Source organism: Seriola dumerili, unplaced genomic scaffold (assembly GCF_002260705.1).
Source record: "Seriola dumerili isolate Sdu_G_001 unplaced genomic scaffold, Sdu_1.0 BDQW01000017.1, whole genome shotgun sequence".
Taxonomy (NCBI): Eukaryota; Metazoa; Chordata; class Actinopteri; order Carangiformes; family Carangidae; genus Seriola; species Seriola dumerili.
In genome coordinates, this window is record NW_019174272.1 from 12,134,405 (window position 1) to 12,153,712 (window position 19,308).

Genomic DNA, 19,308 nt, shown 5'->3' on the forward strand with positions numbered 1-19,308 from the left:
TTTCATCAAACATTTGCACTTTCTAGATATTGAGAAGATACATTTTTATTTTTGAAACATGATTGGGTGATTTCTAAACCTGGCAACCTTTTGGATGCAGCAGACCAGCAGAGGCCGATGCACAAGGCAGCTATCATGGGGACTGAGTCCAAAAGTACTAAAAATTTCATTTCACATAGCGATGTATAGTAATAGTAAAAAAGAATGGCACTCAGTAGAGCACATACCTTTGCCAAGGCCAAACAATCCTATACATTATAGAAAGTGATACAAAATTCCTGGATCTGCCCCATTAACTGGAACCTGGCCTGACCATGACTGTAGCACTGGGTGGCTGCAATCACAGGACCGGACTAGATCAGTGAGATTTATTGTTGTAAGCAGCTGCAACAGTTTTCATTAATGTTGGAAGAACTAAACTTTTCATAACCACTGTCTTCTACCTGATTCAAATGTGGCAACTGGTGCTGATCATCAGTATTTCGTATAACTTGACTTGTGACTTGCTTGACCCGAGCAATGACTTGACTTGACTCTCACCACAGTAACTTGGGACTTGCTTGAGACTTGAAGGTTAAGACTTGAGACTTGCTTGTGACTTGCACATACAGTATGTGATTCACTCCCACCTCTGCTGGTAAGTAAAGTTTTATGCTATAGTAGGCTATATAGCAACAGCAAAACATTAGTAGTTAGATAGTAAACATTTCTGGGAAATAGGCTTCTTCAATCTCTTGTTCCGAGATCGATGCCATTCAAGCTACAAAGAGGCAAATATTTTATATATTGCAATCCACTGATGTGACGTAGTTTTCCAGATTGTGTATGTGTATGATTGCTCTCCCTTTAGAAGCAGCCTGATATGAAGCATGTTCTGCTGTGATGACTTGGTTTCTCTTTGACCTCTACCTGTGTTCTGGGTAGTATCTCTGGGTCGGCAGGAATCCTGGCCAGGATTTCACACAGCACAATGCCGAAGGAGAAAACATCCACCTGGAGCAGGAGAGATAGGATGCAATAATTTAGGCAGACAGACACATTGGTTTGAAGTTGGCAAACATTACTTAGGTCCAGCCTCTCACTTCTGATAACTTGCTGCTTTCCTTTGTTTTATATGACAGCAAATTAATCATTTTTGGGTTTTAGACAATTGGTTGTAAAAACAACCTTCGGGACATCACATGTGCACATGTTTCCTGGAACAAAGTGAACATCCAGCTGCCAGACAAACAGTCTCTCTTTACTCTCTCCACTTATCAATAGGCTCAATGGGATCTGCTGTCAGCACCTTTCCAGAGCACTAAATAATTCACCCAACACCACATGTGAAGAGAGTCAGTTCACAGCTGCCTGTGTGGTGTAGGCAGCCTCCATCACTCTGACTGACTGATATCTGCTTCGAGACAACACCTTGGACAAGCTGTAGGAAACTGTTTTCTGACCAATTAATAGATTCATTGAGAAAATAATAAGTAGATTTATTTTATTTAATTTATTATGTTTTATATCATATTAGCATATTTTTGTTGTAAGATTTATTTTTTTATTTTTTTATTACATTGATAGGATATCATATAAATTATTATTCATTTATTTATTTTCAATTATTTTATCTTTATTACATTCTCCCTACGATTATATTTATTTTACATCATTAATGTCCACTACACTTTCCTTTTCACCCTCTCACAAAACAGATACATATGACTACATCACATACAAACCTCAAAAAATACACACACACGTACATACACACACACGCACACATACCATACACATCACATTGTTTTTGTTGTCATTTACATGTCTGTCTATTTTATGTGCCCTTCGTGTCACACTTGTTTCTGTTATGCAAAGTCACAACGTAAGACATACAAGAACAGAAGTTTCTAGCAGTAAACATGAGTGTGTATACTAAAAACAGGAAGTTTCCAGTCAGCCTTTGCGGTCGTACGGCTCCCCTCGGAGCATCTCTCAGGGGCCATCCAAAAAGGCTGAGCCACTAGTGAGAGCTTCCTGCCGGGATCTTTAACCGGCAGCTCCACCCCCTCGCCAGGCAAAGTCTGTCACCAGGGCCTCCGTCCCGAGACGTCACCCGGATCAGGCAGTTTGGAGAAACGCAAACAGGAGTACAGGTTAATGCAGCTGCAATGTAACTTATGTCAGTAGATGGCAGTGTGAGGCTGACGGTCTGAAAAAGCAGGCAGCATCAAGTTCTCTTTTATCCGCTATGTCTTTAATTTTTTTTTTTAAAGTCTTGATGTTTGAATGTGCTTCCATTGATATTGTGCACGTGTTCCTGGAACAAAGTGAACATCCAGCTGCCAGACAAACAGGTCTTCTTTACTCTCTCCACTTATCAATAGGCTCAATGGGATCTGCTGTCAGCACCTTTCCAGAGCACTAAATAATTCACCAACACCAGCTGTGAAGAGAGTCAGTTATCAGCTGCCTTGTGTGGTTGGCAGCCTCCATCACTCTGACTGACTGATATCTGACTTTTATGGAAAAAGTTAATAATTTCTGTTAAATAAAAAAAAAAAAAAAAAAGACAAATCACGGTTCAGGGAGTTTAGAGGATGAGAGCTGGAGGTGTGATGACAGGCAGACAGTGGGAGAGCTGCAGTTGCATAACAACAGTGGGTGGCCTGAAGGGTGTGTGTGTGTGTGTGTGTGTGTGTGTGTGGCGTATATGTGTGATATTGATGCATTTGTATAACTCTGCATGTATAGAGAGAACCTTTGTTGATAGAGAACAGAAACACGAAAATGTGATTTGTGTGTTTTGTCTCCCCCAACAACAGAAATACATATTCTATTCATCCATTTTTTCTCTTTTTGTACAGCAAACTTACAAACACCTCTCAGATCATATCTGCTCTCTTGTACTGAAAAACTTCTTCTTCTTCTTCTGTACGCAGTTTTGGAGTGACTTTGACTCAGCTCTGAACATTATTTTATAACATTAAATCATTAAATTTCCTAGCATGAGTATTTAGAAACATTTGAGATTTGAGAACAATGAACAATTCTGTTTGTAAGGTGTGTTAGTGTGTGTGGCTGGGTGTGTGTGTGTGTGTGTGCGTGTGGAAGTTGAGTCTCTTAGCATCTGGCTCCCATTGCTCCAGAAGCCTTTTCCATGCAGTAGCCTGTCATTACGAGGCTCTACTGGGAAAAAACTTCAGTCCCAGACTTCACCCCTAAATTTAGCTCCAGGCCCCTCACCTCTCTGCCAAGGAAAGTAACGGTTTGGGGAACAAAAATGGAAAGCTCTTGTAGATACAAAGAAAAAAAAAGGCAGCTTGTAAGCACTAATTAAAAGGGGCCTCAATTTTCCATAGCTTCAACTCAAGCTAATCGGTTACTGAGGCATATTCACAATGACTGCATCAGTTCAGGGGGGCTCTGGAATGTCATTTGCCTTTTAGATGTCCTGAAACATTGACGTCAGGACACTGGGCAACTCAATCGCAGGAAACTTTCTTTCAACAAATTTAAAGTGCAACTTTTCAGGCTGGGATTTGGATTATCATTACTGCAGCTATAGGGACCATTTGTCACACCACAGACAAACAGGCTCCAGGAAATGTGTAAGATTAGAAGTTTTTTTTTTTTGCTTTTTAAATCATGGAAACTTGGATTGGGGTTTATCTTTCTACCATCAATGTGGTCATTTTCATCAAAGAAACAAGACTTTCATATCTTCTCTAACAAAGAGCTGAAGTCATGACTACACAGTAGTTGAGTACGTGACAACACACAAGTTTTCACAGCAAGAAAACTGACAACTCCAACATCTCTAATTTGGTTAAAGGTCTTATTTTGTATAATAATGAAATTAATAATAAAATAATACATTTTATTCATAAAGCGCTTTTTATAGCACACAGATGCTTTACATTAGTGAAAATGATCACAGAAACTAAAATTATACTAAAAATATAAAGCACACAAAATTATAACATATAAAAAGCAGTTCTGAAAAGGTGAGTTTCGATTAGGGATTTAAACATGGACAGCAAGATGTCCATGTCTTTTTTGATTAAAATGCATCTCTAGGCTCTATATTAATACTATACCATAATGAAAGTATAAAATACTTATTAGCGACATCAACAATTTTGATGTCGCTAATAAGTAGAGAAATAGTGAAATAGTGAGAGACATGCCTCATTTACTCATATGTTTTGGTTTTACACAATATTAGACATTATATGAAAAAATAGACTTGCATGAGCAAAGAACAAACAAAAAACTAAATATAATGTTTTGTTGATGTTTACCATGCCCATACCATGCAAACTGTGATACTTAGCCTTTTCCTTATTTTACTGTGACGATGTACACCCTGCTACTCATGTGATTTTCCTATGGGACAACTCCAAAGAATTTGGTAGTTAAAGAGACTACAAACAAACCACAAATTACTATTGCGGGGAAAAATCTGTCTTGGAAGGGAACTCAGGCCGGAGATCATGTTTCTCTTACAGCATGGTCTGTCAGCTGTGCTGCCAAGGCTTTCAAATCCAGAGTGTGAGCTCAGTCTGTTTAGTTTTCTTTACTGGGGTAAATTACAGACAGGTAAGCATCTAAAGAGAGGTGAACTAGTTTCTGTAAGGGCCTGGTTCGGCTACCAGCATGCTATTCACCTACCTGCTACATGAAACATTTTACCAGTTAACTTTGAGGAGGATGTTTTCCTTCTCTTTGGCCTTGTGGATTTCTAAGTTTACTGTATGTTTACTATACAACAAGTTTGCAGGAACTCTGCATGAAGTTGCTTTATGTCCAAAAGTAATGTTTTATAGTCATTTATGTGCTCTGGTCTGGAGTGAAGCAGATTTTCACATATCTGTATATACCTCCTCCAACCTGAACAACCACACAGGTCTTTTTTTTTTTCAACCCTCTTATCCGACTCATAGGAGTGTCTCCTAAAATAGCGCCCCTACAGCGGCTTGGTGTACCAGACCTTGGTTGTCATGGTTACAATAATAAACACGTGGACTTTACCGACAGCGGCGTACCTACCTTTGTTACCATGGATTCTTTAATAATGGTCATGGCTTGGTTAGGTTTAGGCTCAAAAACTACTTGGTTAGATTTAGGAAAAGATCATGATTTGGGTTCAAAGAAGTACTTCCTCAACATTACACGGTCTTTGTTGTCACGGTTACAGTATAAACAGATACTTTCACATGGGAATTGAACACTGCTCTCCTGTGTCATATTGCTGTGTTTTGTTGACCCATCCATCCACCAAAACCTCCTCCTGACATGGACTTTGTCTCTCTTTGTACTACGTCACCGCACTTTTCCTTTTCTCCTGTAATAATTACTACGACCACTAGATGTCGCCTAGCAACAAAACCTAACTAAATACAAAAATCGTAAATACAAATGGAGACATCAGCGACAATGTGAGATATAACCCAAACCCCCACCCCATTGGTCCAACAATGTCTGATGCTGTTTAGGAGTAAACTTTCACACCAAATCTATAATATAGCTGACCAGGCCTCTGTTCCAGAGCGTTTCAGCCAATGAGGCTCAGGAATTCAGCACAACCAGCATGTCCTTGTCAAGTTAATTCTTTTGGATGTTTTATGTTGCATATCAGAGGTTTAATCGCTGCAATTATGACAAATCTCAAGAGGCGCAGGCTCTGACGGATACACTTCAAGGTACCGGAATGTTTTCAAGTCCTCAGTCTGTCCCCGTGGGACAGTGTCAACTACAGTGCCCCCCCCTGTGGGGTCTCTGCGGCGGCCCACCGGGGTGGTAGCTGTGATAGCAGATGATGAGAAATGAGATGAAACATTAATGACCCCTGTGGGGGACACTGGTCTGACACAGGAGACTGAGGGTCTTACCTTCGAGTTGAGGTCTCTGTGGTAAATGTTCTTGTAGTGCAGGTAGATCATTCCTCTGCTTATGTCACAGGCCAGGTCCACCTTCTCTCTCCAGCACAGGGGGACATCTTTCCTGGCCAGGAGCTCCTCCAGACAGCCACCATTTACATACTGAAACAGCCAGCAAAACACCCGGTTATAGACAGTGTCAAAATAAAAGACTACTTCAAATTTAAATAGCAGCATTTGTCTTATGTAAAGTATATAAAATAAATTATTTATATAGAAACTGTCATATATTTTACATGATGTTGCTGCAGGTGGACAATATAAAAATATCAAATTATGTGCAACTTCTTCTCATGTACAGTCTCATTACTCTGAAGTTATGACTATCGCCACCTTTATGATAAGATCTGAGATTTAAGCTCACTGCTGGACCAAGGTCCGGTTACATAATTAACACCTCACTCAGCTCACTCAACATTTCACTGTCAATATCAGCTCACGTCACAACAAAGCCAGCCTGGGAACGTACACCGCAACAAGGACTCAAGAACAAACAAGAAAAAAAAGGGTAGGACTCACTTCTAAGATCGGATAGAGTTTGTCTTCTTTGACACAGATTCCCAGATATCTAGAATAAGAGGAACAAATATGTATTATTACTTTTTCATCACGTTTTCCATCAAAATAGTTTATATTTTTTCATTTTAATGTTTTTTTGTTATTTAAATTGCTTATGTATACAGAATATTTTCATTTTGTTTATCGATGACGTTAATCCTGGCAGCCTTTTAATAAAGTGATAAACATGAGCTAACTGTCACCATACTTTAAACATGATGTGCTGATGTAGGTGATATTCTTTATTTTTCTTGTTGTCAACATCCTATGAAAAGGGTGAAACCAACCATGTGTTAGTCCGTCTCTCAATATTTACTTTCATATCCTGTGTGTGGCTCTTATAGTCTACTGGTTCCTACTGAGGACCAGAATCTTTAAAAACTGATTAAAAATACAAGAGGAAATAGTGCATTTGTTGGGGACTACTTTGACTTGTGAAATAATCCACATTTGATGTTCTCGTGAGAATTTCTGGCAGCAGGACGGTGTATGTGGGATTGAGTCAAAATCAACTACAGAGTGAGTGTTCATGGTAATGAAGGAACATGTCAGCCAGTGCAACAGTGTGGCTCACTGTTTTAACAATGGAGCTCTGTGGATACAAACACAACTCTTGCTGGTCGGAGGCGCTCACTGCTGGTTTTGTTCTTTTTATGGGTTTTCTTGACAATAGGAAAACTGGAGACGATCTTGCGATTGGATCACACCAGCTGTCACGCCCATCAGCATGTTGACGTTCTGACCTATGAATACTCAGTGGTCGTTACTAGATTATTACATGGCAACTCAGTACTCATGGGTCGGTTAGCCTTAAGTTTGCCCTCTAGGTTCAAGGTTCAAGTTTCAAGGTAATCTTTATTATCCCCTAGGGGCAATTTGTTGCACAGCCAGCAGTAAGTAATTACAATAAATACAGTGATCACACACCAACCTACACTCAAACAATTTACACAAAAGACAGAGTTACATAAGACTATTCAAAAACCAGTGGGAGCAGGAACAAATGGATTTTTGAATCTATTGGTCCTGCATCTAGACATAATATATATATCTGTGACCAGATGGGAGCATCAGGAGGTGACTATGGTCAGCCAGGATCAACTGGGCCTTTTTTTTTTTTTTTACAGCTCTGGCTTTGTACAGTTCTGAGAGTTCCTCAAGATTTCTCCCAGCTAGTTAACTGAACAGTCTCACTATGCCTTCCAACCTGTTTCTGTTTTTCAGGGTAAGTGAAACCAAACCAGCAGATAAATGACAAGGTCAAAACAGACTCATAAACACTCATAACATGCAATTTGGAAGTTGCAGTTTTAAGAAAAGTACAGTATGTATAAAATGATGTATAAAGGGATCGTATAAAGGGATCATTGTTTTCACAACCATGATTCAGTGCAAACTGTAGTACAAGGTTATTATAATTGAAAAGCTTTAATATCAAATTTAACAACATTTAAAATATTGAGTGAGTGACCTCTCCCTTTTCTATTCTAGATTTCTCTAAATCAACTTATTTATATTTTTCAGACAGGATTTTCAAACCTGATCACAGATTATTTTCAAATTTGGTATTGTATAGAAGAACAATTAAGCAACCTCGTGTTTTGAGAACAAAGGCTTCAACAAACTTTCACACACTGTGTTCGGTTTAGTTTGGTGTGTACCAGGTACCAACACTATGACCTCATCAGATACAAAAAGCTACACTCTGATAAACTTACTGCCCCTGACCTTGCTGTATAGCTTAGTTAAGATTGCTTAGGCAAACAGTATGTCTGCCTGGCTTCTCACCTTATGTAACTGCTGCAGATGACAGGGCCTGTATTAAGGTCTCGTTTGTGTTGGCTGTAGCTGCAGAAGGTCTGTGCCTCAGTTGTGTTACAGGCACCAAAGTAAATGCAGTTAATAACATTCTACTGGCAAGCTATTTGAGCTTTTGGTGCCAGTTTCTTTTAGGTTTTCTGGATTTTTCACTTTTTTAAGTGTTTTCAGATAATGTTACTCTGGGCGTGTTGGACGTGTTAAATAAGAAACTGTTTGCTGGCTCAACTTTATATAAGATAATTGGCCCTGAGAGCTCAACACACTGCAGCTTAAGAAAACACACGCAAACAGATAAAACCCAAGCAACTTCAGAAAACATCTTCATCAATTTGACAACACACGCGCTGCAGATACTCACACACTAACACAACAGAAGTGTTTCCAGAGGAACAATAAAAAGTGATGAACCTGGATGGGACAATGAGTTGGTGGCTTGTGAAGTTAAAAGCATTGATCAACATGTGCACCAGGTGAACCACCGAGGCGTCTCCCTCGTCACTTCTTTGTGTCTGCTGGAAACACTTCCGATGTGTTGTGAGTATTTGCAGCACGTGCTGTTCCACTGCCTCCGCGTGCTCAATCTATAAATAGATTTTTTCTGATCCCTGTATAATTTTTAATATATTTTTCCTACTATTTCAGGCAGCCTGTGGTTTCTATTCATTTCCACATGGCATAAAAATTGTCATTTGTTTTAATTATCTCTCTGCTTGACATACGCTTTAATGATGATCGGGTCTGAAAGAAATATAAAGCAGATAAATATCAACCGGATTATGTCAACTGTAGATATTTTATTTCATCTGGACCAAAACAGTAGCGGAGCATCGGCAAGGTCCAGCAGCTCTACACCTTTGGATCCACCTCAATGTTGGATGTGGTACAAAATAATTTAACCCTGCTTTCATGCAAAACATTGTTCAACCCGCAGGAAATGGATGAAGTTGCGGTGATTGGACAAAAATGCAAGGCTGTGCAGAATGCACGGGGGTTGGTTGAATTTGTGTTAGTAATTATTGCGATCGCAGCATCACAACTTTCTGGAGGGATTGATTATTAGTTTAAGTATGTATAAACAAGTCTAAAGAGTATTATCATTATACTGCTCTGTAATTGTGGTGGCCATAAACACTGCTACCACACCACAGATTGAGAAGTTGAGATGAAGGGAAAGTGAGAGTGTGACGTCTGGTTGGGTTTGGGTAGAGACAGAGACAGAGAAAGAGACAGAGAAGAGAAACTGAATGTGTTGCGAGGGAGAAGCTCAGGCAATTTCTTTTGCTGTAGGAGAATTTAACCCGTTAGAAAAGCTTCAGTAGACGGGGGGCGTGAACAGACTGTTACCTGACGATGTTGGGGTGGGAGAGCTTCTGCAGCAGGCTGATCTCTCGTACGATGCTGTCTTGGTCCACATCGTTTTTGTAGATCTTGACCACCATCACCTTCCGACTGGTGTTGTGCATCACCTGAAGGACACAGTGTAGACAGTGTGACAGGAGCTTTTAAACTAAATTCTGAAGGTGTAGGTAGGAAACTGATTTGTGTTTTCTTCTCATATTTTGATTCAATTTTTACATCAGTCCAAAATCAGAGAGCAAAGCTGCACTTTCTCCAGTTCACTCAATTCGGACAAATCAACGCTCTGATTTCCCCAGTTACTCATCCATCCTGTGGCCTCTTTCTAGCTCATTTCATCATGGACAAAGTCTAAAAGTATGAAAATCATCTGTTCCTGCAGCACTGGTTTCACATTAGGAGTTATGTAAGGTCTCAGCTGGGGATGAGTATTGCGCCCCCATGGTCTCCAAAGCTGGTGGGCCAATCACAGAATGGCAAGAATGTCCCAATTAGTGGTTGGAACAAAGCAAGCTTTGATGGCAGTGACACGTAGGCTGGCAACAAGGCAAAACGGGGAGAGGACAGAAGGAATACCTTATAGACTTTGGAGAAAAAGCCGCTTCCGATTAGCTCAGCAGTAAAGTTTTCCCAGAACTCCAGTTTGCGGACGGCGGTGCGGAGCTTCTGCCAACGGTCCACATGGTAGTACTTGTCTGAAGACTCACCATATAGGGTGGGGCTGGTGGGCTCTGAGGACACATCCACATCACACATCCTGGAGATATCCACTGGGAAAGTAGGGACACATAATAATAATGATAATGAGTTTCTGGTGAATGGGAACATGGTCTACGTCACTGTACAGACCTGTTTGGAAGTGAGAAAGCAGGGATTGAACTTCTCTCTGAGATGGAAAATGTATGCTAAGGTATAAACACTTTTTGATTTCTGACGTGGTTGCACAACATGTTGTATGAACCCCTTCTTTTCTTGTATTAGCCTGCCCTCGGTTTCATTTGTTTCAACTTGACTTTCATGCCTCCTCGCCGGCGACAGCCAGAGCCGGAGGCATGTTGTTTTCAGGTTGTCTGTGTCCCATTCTCGTTGACACCATATCTCTGTAACGCCTTGACGCAAGTTCTTTAAATTTGGCACAAACATTCGCTGGCATGCAAGGATGAATTGATTACATTTTGGTGGTCAAAGGTCAAAGGTCAGTGTGACTGCACAAAACATTATTTAGCAATAACTTGAGACTTCACAGAGCAATTGTGACAACATTTCACACAAATGGTTCATATTTTATATGTTTCTGGATCAACGGGGATGTAGCCGGAAACTAGTCTGAGTGGTGGAGGCAGACCACCGCAAGGCGCTAAGTGTACTTACTAGGTGCAGCACCACTAGAAGTGAGAACATTCTGTAATTCTGTGGAACGACCTTTTAAATTGATAGGATAATGCAGTGCAACACTGAGTGTAAAAAAATTCCAAATCTAATCTGATGAGGGGCGAACTGGACCAGAACATCATGTATTAATGTGATTGACTTTCATTCACTCAGAGTTTAAGCTCCTGCAGCTCATAATCTTGCAGGCATTGACCAGCACCAACTCGCAACACACTATTCATATTTATTATCTACATCTACTTTCATGTATATCTATATAAAGTATCACCCCAACAATATTTAAAATCATTTTATTGTACACTGCTGCTAAAGTGATCAGCACAAAAGATGATGACAAACCAAAAGGGCAATTTATGCATTTAACAGTATGAAAGCAGCCCTGGATGAAAGAGACGCTCACAAAAGATCTAATTTCACTCTGCCACTTATTAGCTGCACAGATGAGGGAAAGTGCCTCCACTTTACAGAGTGAAACAAAGACGGTGAATAATGTGAGGCTGAAAATAGAGGCAGGACCAATGGATAACAGGGCTGGTCACTGAACACACACACAGTGTTCAGAGTGGTCAAGTGGGCTGTTTGTCCTCAACGGACATAATGTAGGTACAATCTAATTTCTGTCATACAAAACATACTGTGGTATGGAGGAGACTGATGGTAAATGTGCATTGAAGGTAGAGCAGAAAAGCAACTCAGAATGCAAAACATGTTGAACCTTGAGGTGGACGGACTACAACAGCAGAAGACCACGTCAGGTTCCACTTCCTGTCACCGAGAAGAGAAACCTGAGGCTGCAGTGGACACAGTCTCACCAACACTGGACAGGTGAAGACCTGGTCTGATGGATCTGGATTTGTGCTGAGGCAGCAGACGGTCGGGACAGAGTCTGAATCCATGGACCCAACCTGCCTTGTGTCAACAGTCCAGACTGGTGGAGGTGGTGTGATGGTGTGGGGAATGTTTTCTTCTTAATACCAGTCAGTCAGAGGATGTACAATATAACCAATGATCCTAAACATGTCATTGTCTGACAGAGCAAGAGTTGTGACAGAAACACCACAACCACGCAACCACCAGGCCCACAGAGGACCAACCTCCCGCAGGCAGCGGGGGAGAAAGGCGAGCTGCTGTGGATGGTCCGTGACCAATCTAATAATCTTGCAACGTTTCTCTCAGGCCTGTGTGATATTGTGGTGAGCCACTATGGTGCACGGCTGAGGTTAACCAAACAAGCCCTGATAGCTGTTTTGACAAGTGGTTTTCAGGAGGAGGATTTTAATAACTAAATCTCGAATCTGTGAACCGCTACCTTAGGCACGGCCTAAGGTAATAATCAGTGAGTGACTTCATTTTATTGCCCACCCTACTACAATTGTCTGACTGCTTGTAACCTAATGTGTATGCAAAAGAAAACAAAAAAAAAAACAATCGGTCATGATCTGAATGTCACAGTCTGAGTATTGTTACTGACCAATGCTCCATGTCACAAAGCTAAAGTGGTCACAAACTGGTTTCACCAACATGACAGTGAGTTCAGTGAACCTCAGTGCCCCAGTAATATCTGTCACATGCAGCATCAATTTCTTATTCAAAAAAAATGTTCAAAAAACAGGTCAAACTAAATATTTATGTCCGATTATGACACTACTGCGCATATTCAGTGGACCAGAAGCCAGAAACTAATTATATACACAGATTAAAACCAAGCAAGACAGAGTGTTTGATGGAGACAAGAGTGTTGGACCGGGTCAGACAGTGCAAAGGAGCAATGTGTAAAAAAACTAGATAATAAATAATAAACACTAGATAAATATGTGGGCAGGGGATGACCGTAGACTCGTACTTATACAAGTTTGATTACAGTTATACGACTATAGGAACACGTTGACATTTTTGGAAACACTTCTTTGTTTTCTTGCCCAAGACTAACACTACTCACATGTCATGTTTGCTAAATGTGGAAGCTCCAGCCAGCAGCTGGTTAGCTTAGCTTAGCATAAACACCTAATTTTGCTCTGCTGAAAGGGTAACAAAACCCACCTCCCAGCAAGCATAGATAATGCACAGATACCAGTTTTCTCATCTAACTCAGGAAGAATGAAACAAAGTACAAATATTTCCCGAAATGTTGAATTATGCCTTAAAACATCTGATGTAAAACAGCATCCAATGCCTGCAGGACGAGTAGGCCTTAATAAAGACACTCTTCTATTCTAATTATTCAGCAACTGGAAACAACTGGACAAATCAAACACACAATGAACTAGGCAGGCAATATCTTTTCATGCAGAGAGATCCAGAAGAGAGACAGATGCTGAACCAATAGCCATCATTTCATTGTTTGCAGCGTGGCTGGGCTTAAAGGGCAGTGTCGAAAAAAACTTGAAGTTACACAGCGAAGCTCGCTCTCTGTTCCTCAGAGGGGGTAGTCCTGACCTAATTTCAGCCACAGAGGAGCGGTGTGACAACACTGAAGGTCAGAGTTTGTTTTTTTTCCATGACAACAGCCTCTCTCGCCTTTACAATGACGCTGGTGGAAAAGCACAACGCTGACACAGCAAACACAATTGGCAGGGTTTCGTCAATCAAACTGGGAGAATCAAACCCCGGCTATTCAGGCTGCTTTTGTTCATTCGGCTCCGGACTAACAATCACTGCACTTTTAGCTCCAACACTGTCAGAGAGAAACGCTTACAGTGCAGCCCTATCATCTAGCTGTCACTCGCTCTGTCGACTTTCTGCTGTCTGAGTCCTTCACCGCTCCTTCCTTTCTCGTCTGCACTGCAGGAAACAGCACAGGCTCAAACTTTTTTTTTTTTTACTAAAAAAAAAAAATGTCATGCCGCACTAAAAATTAGCTTTACCTGCATTTTTATGACATTATAATGTACAAAGTTGAGAAAACTAGCAGCAAAGGGTGCCCAGTTTAAATCTAAGCTGAAATATAACATTATCAAGAACGTAAACTGCATGTTTCTTTTGATGCATGGTTTTCATGAGTTTCTGTTTGCAAATTAGTTCAATAAAATGAGTCAGATACTCACCATGACTGCCAGAGGTTTTACACAGAAAATACTAAACAGGCTGTGTCATGTTTTGACTGGATGCATTTGTTTGATGAAGATCTTTTTTTTTCCTTCCCTGTCAAACGCTTCAATCCCATCATGTCATCCTACCACCATGTTTGTTTCTTCTGTCTGAATACATCTTGCTAGCTATATTTGGGCATGCCTAAGCGTGGCGATGTGTGTCAACAAAACAGTGGATGAATATCTGGCCCCTTGTGTTGCTAAATGTTCTGCTATGTTCACCAGAAGATGCCTGTTGTGTCTGGAAACAATGCTGATGAGAGCTGATAAAACAGAACAAAAACAGGCAAAGTTTCAGGCCTTACAACAAAACAATTAAACTAAAAGACACTAAAACTCTCCATAGGAGCTGAGGGGAACTGCAGAGTTGGGTAACGATTCTCTGTGGGGTTATCATCAAGAGTGCAAATTAATACAAAGACAATCGGTGGGGTCGATTTTGTCTCCAGGCCAGTGCAGGGGCTCACAGTGCAGTGTTACAACCCTTACAGTATCTTGGCTTGTTTAACTGAAAATAAATACATGTAGTGGAATGGAAGTATAAAGTAGCATAAAATGGAAATACCTCAAAATGTACTTTTCCACCACTTCCTATACAATTTCTGAGGACCTTCGGCCGCCATATTGGTCTGGACAAGACTGCACTGTAAACAAGCGCCAATAAATGGAGGAGCTGCAGTCTTTATGGATATAAAGCTCTGTAACATTTATAATTTCTCAATCGATTTCAATGAGTCATTTCCTATATTCAAAGGGTGGTCTGATCTGATGTGCAGTGAAAATAAAAGTTCGGTAAAGTTTGGCCGTAATCACTGTTTTCCATAAGGAGCTGTGCATCATATTTACTAAATGTCATACAAGTGGTGTGGCTCCATTATAGCTCCGTGCGTAAGGTGTGGCGTCGGGTGTGAGCGGTGGGAGCGAGAGCAGCGTTGTACGTGACGGTGAGGCTGGTGACAGGAACAAGCAGAGTTAGAGTTAGTAGTAGCTGTAAGGGTTGCAGGGAAATGTGGGCAGAGTTTTAGCTGCTTGTCAGAAAATAAATTGCTGCACTCAGGACCAAAGCCGGGCTCCTGTGTCTTGCCACCTACAGTTTGTTTTCCCTCCTGTGCTCCTTTGGCTGCATGCATGCAGCACCTTTTCACACCTATGCAGTCAATTCTATTTATTGATAGTAAAATATTGATTAGCTTTGTATTTTAAAACAAGTTATAAAACATCTAAAATCGGGGAAAATCATTTGTCCTTTCTATCTGTGTCTCACATCTCTCTGCATTGACAGACTTTTAAACTTCCTTTTCATTTTCATTGTTGCTGCTGAAGATAGACACACTTTGCAGTTTGTGTCTCCCCTCCTTCTCAGTCTGCCATTTCTACACTCCACACCCTGTTTCGCACTTAGTTTGCTTTTCTTGGCTGCTGTGTTTGTCAGCTTTTTCCGAGAAGCGATTCTTTACCAGCTCTGTCTGCGTGTTTTTCACACGTAGGGCTTGGAAAGTTACAACAAGCCACACACAGGAAGTACTGTATGTCTTGTCAAAATGGTGAAGGGCGCTGTATCACAACCTGCTGTGAGTTTCACCCTACGTCTGACCACGCACAGCGTCAACAGGAATATCAGGGCTGGCCATCGCCGCGCTGACGTCCACTCAGCTGATAAGGAATGTCAGCCATGAACGTTTCACAGAAAAAAATCAGTTCACACTAAAGTGAGATTTTTTTTTCCCAGAGCTTCATTTCTCAACACAAGGATCCTCTCTGAGGAATTTTACAAAAGATCATACAGACAATGTGATATTAGCTCAAAAACAGAGGGAATGTATAATGTGTGGTGTGTTATATGCACTTAAAACCAAAGGCCTCTGATGTGTCATGGAGGACCCTGTTACCTTCAGGTGAATGTCAAGGTGGTGACTCACTTATGAGTTCACACCTCCACAAGGACATGCACTGCCTGAGACCCTAAATATCAATAGCACACAAATGTGGATAATTTGTGTTGATGTGTTGCACTCCGTAGCAACACCTGGAAATTAATTAATGCCAACTAAGTCTTGGATTCAGATTTTAGGTGAGTAACAGCATCCTTTTGAGGCCCAGTGACTTCAAGCATAAAATATGGGGACAAGCTGGCAATTGCTCCATAGCGGAGCATTTAATCTACTTCAGCAAGCCCTCTAGTCCTGACATTTTTTGGCTGTAAAGCTGCCATGCATTAAAGCTGAGCCCTAAAACTGGCCTGTGCAAGCCACAGTAGCCGTTAATTGCTTTATGGATTTTGCTAAGCAGGGTGATATTCCCTCAGAGCTATGCCTTCTTCTGTTGGAGGGCAGAGATGGAGAGCAGGGAACAGTGTTTCATGCTGGATGGGCTCACATCAGATGATAAGGTTCCCCACAGCCATCAGCCACAGTTGATGGTGGATTGCAATAATGATGAGTTGCTAACCTTTGTATATAATAATTTATGTTTTAACCCTATAATCATAAGAATATTAATGCATACAACTCCACATGTGCACAAAAACATTGTGCCCACTCTAGACACCCCTGGGCCACAGTTGACCCCAGTTAGAAATCCTGAGAGCCGCCTCTGTCAATGTGTCTTTCTGAAGTGCATTGCTTAGCGGTGTTGCAACCGGCTACATATCAATGACACACAACATAAAAAAGGTCAAGCCATTTGGTATACTAGACCTTCATGCTGATGTCACCCAGAGATCATACTGCATGACTAATTTGGGCGGCCGGCTTTAAAAATAGCAATCCTCATACTCTGGTGCTGTGAGCCTGAGGCAATGTCCTGCTATATGTGCAGGGGATCCAAGGGAAGCACTACTGCAGATCAATCACTCTGAATCCATTGCCAACTAATGCAATATTGACTTGGTCTTTGTAAACAGTAATGTAATGAATGGGTAATGACAATGAATGGTAGGATAAGTCCAGGGCTAATATGTGCATCTGTTCCTGCACGTTCCGCAGAAACTCCAGTGAGGAAGCAAAACTTCACTTCAGATAATGAGCGAAGCATGACACAGCAGCCACAGGCAATGCAATCGCTGTTCACCATGACTGACTTACTGTATATGGATAAGGTGTATGCTGTCAGAAAGGCTGCTGCTACATTAACCAGTAAACCACTGTAACTGCTGTAACAAATCTCCACAGGAAAGTCATTTAAAACCGGTATTCAAGCAAATATAGATTCTGTAAGTGGCTTAAAAGCAAGCACAAAAATTCTCTGAAAGCCTGTGTGTTTCCTGGACTTAAAATTTAGCCAGCATTTTTCTATCTGTAAATGCTATTAGATACTTTTGGATGCGCTCAAACATGCATCAAATTTGGCTCACTGGCAACTTACTCAACCAGCTGATGAAAGAGTTTGTTTGCTCTGGGGTCTTTCCTTGGAAAAAATCCCTTGTCACTCAGGAAATGATACATTATACATTTCTTCTTCTGTTTCTTCCGCTCCGTTGACCTCACACACTGTCGTCATTTACCTTGCTAAAGCTCAGTTTACACTGTTTTGTTTTTTCTTACGCTGGAAAGTATTTCTGTGGTCAGCTCATGAGCCGCAAGAGCAAACTCACACTGTCTGTTTTTTTGTGTCTCTTTATACTGGAACATCCAAGTCACCAAATAAACAGGATAATTTAGAGAACAGATATGTAAACACTGTTAACGGTTTTGATTTAACAACACCTACGTCATAACCAACATGAAGATGGAAACACTCTCAGATACAACAGAAAGCTGTTATTACGGTCACAGCTGTAATGTCCTCCGGGCCGCTCGCGGTACACCACCCAATACCATGGGGAAGTGGTAATGTGGTTATTGTTGCAATCCCACACTAAATTGGAAGGAAGGAGACGAAACAGTTATCACACCGCTGAGTTGAAGTGCTGTGCTAAGGACCTGGACATAAATTATAAAATGGGATTGGGGGGGGTTGGTGGTCAGAAAAGGGAGGGGGTTACAGTACATCATTCTTGTTTTTGCTGAAGGGATGGTAGTGGTAAACATTTGGGGAGTGGCATGCTAGCATCTTTTCAACTTCTTGTATCCCACATGTGAGACCTATTGTAAAAAAAAAAAAAAAAAAAGGATAATTACAATCACCGCCTCACAAATGTACACCTCCGCCACTCAGACAAGGTTCAGATTACATCCCTGTTTATCCAGAACTAATATAAATAGGAACCATTTCTGTGAAATCTTGTCATAATTGCTCTGTGAAGTTTTGAGGAATGGCTAAAAAGTGTTCTGTGAGGGCAACACTGACAATGATCTTTGAAAAATGTAAAATCTAATGGGCCATAATCATGTTTTTGTGGAAGTCACTGTGACCTTGGCAACCAACATGTACTACTACGAATTGTTTGGGTTCATTTGTATTTGTTACACAAGTATGATTTATAATGTTCTTTTATTTTATTTATGAACTTAATACTTTGGGATTTCCATATTTATCTAATACTTGACAATCCTTCACAATAGTAGTTGTGCTCAAGCCTAAAGTAGATTCTTGAACAAGAGGGCACTTCATAAGAGGAAAAGCAGAAACAAAACAATAACTGATTTTAACATATCACTGCTGAAATGGATGTGAGACCACTGACAGCAAGCAAAAGCAGCACTTGCACATATACATCAAATCAACTAACAAAGCTGTCTGCGAGAACAGGACAAATGGGATGTACAGACAACTCAAAAACCAATATGCCTCCAGCCTCTGGCTGTGTGTGGAGGCATAAAAATTTTGGAAAAAGATCAAGCAAGCCTTGGGGAGTTGTGTTTGTGCCAATTTGGAAACAGTCATAATGAACAACTTAAATTGCATTGCATTTTTCCAAAATGCATGCAGCCGGGCACATCTGGGAACTTGGAGAGTCCTAATGCATGCATCCAAACAAAACAGGCTCGCAAATCTATCCAAAAATACTACAATATGCCATACCCTGGCTGCTTGCGGAATATAGTTGTGGAAACAATTGCAGAGAATTGGGCTCAAAATTTTTTTCTGCATCGACAAATCCTGTTTCGAAGAAATCAATATGCCAGCTTGTGAGATGGGCGAGTGGGCTAGAGAAGTGTTGGAGGTCAACTAAATGTGCAAACAGCACCAGTGTATCTCCAAATTGCATCTCTACAATGTATGTCCCTTTC

At 40.9% G+C, this 19,308-nt stretch overlaps 1 pseudogene; it reads right to left on the reverse strand.

Annotated features, from left to right (window-relative positions):
• LOC111229000 overlaps window positions 1–19,308 on the reverse strand; it is a 38,000-nt pseudogene that overhangs the window by 4,705 nt on the left and 13,987 nt on the right.